Source organism: Sinocyclocheilus grahami, unplaced genomic scaffold, assembly GCF_001515645.1.
Source record: "Sinocyclocheilus grahami isolate Dianchi unplaced genomic scaffold, SAMN03320097.WGS_v1.1 scaffold57.1, whole genome shotgun sequence".
NCBI classification, from domain to species: Eukaryota; Metazoa; Chordata; class Actinopteri; order Cypriniformes; family Cyprinidae; genus Sinocyclocheilus; species Sinocyclocheilus grahami.
This window is the reverse complement of record NW_015505236.1, coordinates 767544-773130: the sequence shown is the minus strand read 5'-3', so window position 1 is coordinate 773130 and position 5587 is coordinate 767544.

Sequence of the window (5587 nt, the reverse complement as noted above, 5' to 3'; positions counted from 1 at the left end):
TCAGGGATGCACTGATCTTAACTTTTGCTGAATCCAATACAGATTTTTAATGTATTTTATATAAGCAAAATACAAGAAAGAATGAAAATATGAGTGCATGAAGAATATGGTTAGTTGCTTTATTAGCCTATATCTTGATCTAAATTAGACTGTATAATTTCAAAACCTGAAGCAAAAACAGAATGGTCTGATTTTAGCTTTGTGAAATTAGGCTACATAAAACATACCAAAAAGCAGATGGGCTGAAAGAAAATGCAAATTCACTCTCTGTCAGAAGGTGGCGCTTATGGAACAGCAGTGATGCATTGTTTCCTTGATTACCGCTGTAAACACTAGGCTAAATGCATTATACAGAAGCAAGATGCAAGGAAAATACCATCTAAACTTTTTCTTAAGACAGTCAGTTCCCCTCAGAGATACATTCATACTTTGCGCATTGTGAACAGTGAGCTCGCTCTGCCTGCTAATGTATTTTCTCCTCTTTGCGTCTGTTAACGCCATTTACAGACTCTGAAATAAAATAAAAAATCGTCCGGTTCTGATTTATGGCCGATGGTCGCTCGGTGCATCTCTGCTCAAATTCAAATATTAAACTGCTTTTATTTTGTTTTGTTTTATGTATTTTGTTATACTTTTATTTTTAAATAAATGCGCTGCGTGTCATTGGCTACACTCGAACACATAACCCGCCTCACTCTGAAAACTGCAGTGCTTAGGTATTTTTATTTAATTAAATCGCAACCATTGCGATATGATATGGCATTAAGCCATAATGCGATATCGATTATATTTCGATATATAGTGCACCCCTAATTAAAATAATATCATATATATTTATGTGAAGAATTTGGTTCCAAAACGCTCTAAATCCATTTTGATTAATTTGAGTAAAAATGTGTTTTCTTTACCAAGAAAGTGGCCAGATGAAAACCACTATTTTCTGTTTCAAACGTTCACATAGCATCTTTAGTTTATAATAACATTAAAAACTCAAATCTAGATATTGATTTTCAAAGATTTATTATAAAATTTTATAATTTTTTCCCCAAAATGCAATAAATCCATGACACGGTTTTTTCTTCCAAAATGCAATAAATCCATTGAATCAATATAAAAGTTATTTTTTCATATTGAAACGGTTGAAAATACATAACATAGTAAGTTGATCCACATATGACAGCCTCTGAACTTGGTCAGTACTAATCTTATATGCAGGCACTGGACTAAAAATACATTCAATCAGTCATCGCTCCCAAAAAGAAATTAACGGGTAGTCTTGTTAATGCTATAAATTAATTACAACAATAAAATAAAATTTCATCATGAACAACAATATCACATTAAACCACAGAAATTCCAAAATGACATTTCCCTTACATTCAACTTCCAAAAGTGCATTCATCTTTGCCATGTTACATTCATTTAGTTGACTAGTGCTATACGCTGTATTAACAAAAACATTAATGGAATTAATAAAAACACTTACACTGGCAAGCTATGCAATATGGCGTTCATAATCGAATGCGACTCATCTGCGATTATGAACGCGATATAGCAGTGATCTAGGGCTCTGTGTATTAAATGCTGCGCCATCTGAAAGCACGTGATTGAGATTTACTATTAATCACAGAACCGGCTTTACTGACGAGATGCGCATGACAATCACATGCGATTTATAATGCAGCCCGAAGTTTGTTTGTTGATCACAAAGTACAAAATAGATGTGGAAAACTAGGATGCCGGGTGTATTCAAAGCGCCGCCATTACTATACTGTCTAGAGTGCGTGGAATGTATGGGATTACATTTGTGTCAATTAAAATGAATGTAATTTTTCAAGAAACTTAAGAAAATATAAATTGAAACTGAATAAAATGTCTTTGAAACTGAAAAAAAATGTAATGCAGGCAAAATCTTTGACTTCGTTTTTAATACACTGCATGTTTTCTCTTCTTTCATTCGCTGATTTGTACTTACAAATGCGCTTCCGGAGTTTTCATTTATGCTTCTAAAGCTTTCGTTTAAGTTTCTGAAATTTTCGTTCGCCATTCTGACACAAATCTCTCGTGGGGGCGGGGCTAGCAGCAGTGTGTTCCCATTGGCTACTGGGTTTTTGATTGACAGCTTCTTGACCTGGAAGTGAAGGCGTCAATGTTGCCTTGCCAGTGTGGATGTGAGCGTCTCTTAGCAGCTTCCAATTTAATTTTAATGATATAAAGTTAGGAGTTTTGTTTTTGAATTCAATCTGTATTTATCTGTTGCTACTACTCTGTCCACATAAGCTTTTAGGAGCGCGAGGAATCAAACGCGAGAGAAAAAGGTTTAATTATTAAAGTAATGTATATAATACTGGAAATATTGTATAATGTACAATGTTCTTGTAGGATATTTGTTTATTGCTCATGATTCTTTTGCATTGTAGGGTCTAATTAGGTTGTGCCGTTACATTTGAAATACTATCATATATGTGTGATATATTTCATACGTCAAAAAAGTCTCTCTTCAGGGTCATTTTATTACATATTCCACACAAAGAATGTTCTTAATGAAAATTCTCTAATTTACTCACCTTCATGACATTCCAGATGTGTATGACTTGTCTTTCTTGACATAAACACAAAGATTTAAAAAAAAATAATCCATCTCTGAGAATCCACATAACACAAGTGAATTGTAGCCCATGCACATATGACAGTTGATCGGAAGTGATTGTTAATAGTCAAAAGTTTAAATTATTATGTTGTTCTTATCTGTTGTTTCACTTCAAAATATACTGATTCAACCATTAAGGTCAGATGGATTACTGTCACGGTAGCTGTGACAGAATAACTCGTAAAAAATTTACTTTTCAATAACGACCAGATACAATACTGATTTTGGCGGAAACTCAAAAAAAAAAAAAAAGTGGTTTATCGCGTTTTGGAACCAAACTCTTCATTTATATATATGATTCATTAGATTCTTAGCATTTTATATAGATTACTATCCGAAATCGACGATTCACGATTCAAAAATCATGTTTCAAGATCGATGCATATGCATCGTCAGGGTTTGTAATCGATGTATCGATGAAACGAGTGAATCGTTACACCCCTAGTAACTTATAATAACCTTTACTTCTAAAAGCATATAATATAAAGTTACAATAAGTTTAAATTCAAACTTTTATTTCTAAAAAACATTTTTATAATATTTGACAGTAAAATTACATTTTAAAATATAATATACCCACTGTGTATATATATATATATACAGTGTTGGGCATTAACTAGTTACTGTAATAATACTACTTTTTGCAGTAACTAGTAGTGTAACTAATTACTAATAAGATTTCAGTAAAAATATTACAGTTACCACCCATAAAACAACTTAGTTACTTTTGATGTCTCAATCCCGCTGATTTAAAATCCAACAATCAAATAATTCCTAGATTCATTTTCATAATTTTCACAACTCGCACATGCATGTGATGTCCCCAGTGCAGCAGGCAAGCTTGGAATATGGAAAAGCTTACATTCAGCAGATAGAAATATTGCATTATATTGATTTTGTCAGGAAAAAAGATGATCTGAACACTGTTGTGTAAGTTGTGGCTTTACTTTACTCTGGCATTACATCCCACCCACATCCCTCTGATCAGCGTGTGGTACATTATATTACTATAATAAAAAATCCTTTTGGAAAATTACATTTGGTTTCTTACAAACTTATGTGATTTGATAAAATACACAATGAAATATAATCGTATATGGGTAACGGAGAAATTACAATTAGCTTCAAGCTATACATGACAATTAATGAGATTACACTTCTACTTGAATGTCACTATCAATCACTATTGAGTGTTTGTAATAACTTCTGACTGCGATCCAATGTGGAATTTGGTCAAATGATGAGGCAGAAATATGTTGTTAGTAACATTCTAGATTAAGAATTTTATGTGTAAGATACACAAATACAGTACAACTTCTGTCAGGTGTGAAGAAAAAGTAATGTAACAAGAAGTGTAACTAATTACTGTTGCCAGAAAGTAAAGTAACAATATTACTTTTGAAAGCAGTAACTAGTAATGAGTAATATATTACAATCTTTGAGTAACCAGCCCAACACTGTGTAAATATATATAAATATATATATATATATATATAAACTTAACTCATTTGGGTGCCCCTATGGATGGACGGCGCCCCTAGCATTTGCCTATTTCTCCTATGCGACGGGCCGGGCCCTGAACTGTTTTGTGCATATTGCCTAATAAGATAAAATACTCATTATAGTGGGATATTGTAGGTTATTTATTCCACTTTTTGATTTCAGATTTAGATTTCAATTACTTCTTGAATTTAGAAAATTTCCCAATAAAATTCCAACATAAAACAATGTGAATTTGTATTTTCATAACAGACTAAAAGTAATAATTATGTGCTAACATTTTCAGAAATGTAAATACTAACTTAATAGTTAAAGAAAGAAAATAAAGTTCATATTTGGGATCAATTTGAACTTTTGATACTATTTTGATACCATTTGATACTAACATGACCGTAGACACAGTCTACAAAACACACCTATGTTGCGAACAGATATGGCAGACGAGCAAAATTATTTCGACCACATCATCGCTCAATTCTCTAACTCTTGACGGGACTGGATGAGTTGTAGAGCCTTTTTGATCCTTTCTTGCCGAGCCGACTCCCCCTACCTCCTCCTCCGCTTGCAGAATTGTATAAAGAACAAAAATCGGGCTGGGGAGGGGGGTTGATGCGCCGAAGCTGAAATCGAGAGGCAAACCCAGGAAAGAGGTAGCATTTTGTACACGGGACTTTCCCCCCCTTCGTCCCTAAAAAGGAGGGGGAAATGTCATATTTTTAAAAGCGATATTTTTAAAATCGAGGATTACGTATAGGCTTATTTCTTTGTTGATGTATCTGATGTTTTCAACCTTTTGTTCAAATTCGAGTTTGATCCGGTTCTGATACTAAAGGGAGTTTATTGCGTTGCATAAATGTAAACGCATCCGAGTCTAGCGTTTTTTATACACAACATGCTCAGCATCCAATTGTTTTGTCTGTGGCGTGAATGTGTGGTCCCCATCACAGCTGCTTCACTTCATTTGTAAGACCAGCACAGTTTCTGGAGCAGTTTGACCATTTCCACCTGTTTTACCAGTAGCTGATTTGTCAGATGAGAAGGAGCTATATATGTATATATCAATAAAATGTACACATGTGTTAGGAAATCGCATACATTTTTTAAAAACGTTTGAATAGATGCAAATGGTAGGTTTTAGTAAATGATTGCAATACTTAAGTTTTCTTTAGACGTAGTGCATTCTTTTTTTTCTTTTTTTTTAAATGTGTCTTTCCTGGTCACCAGCAAATAACATTTACTTCTGAGTCTAAGTAGCGACTACCAAAAAACTTTACATCCTAATTCAACAACATGGGCGTGAATGTGTGGTCCCCATCACAGCTGCTTCACTTCATTTGTAAGACCAGCACAGTTTCTGGAGCAGTTTGACCATTTCCACCTGTTTTACCAGTAGCTGATTTGTCAGATGAGAAGGAGCTATATATGTATATATCAATA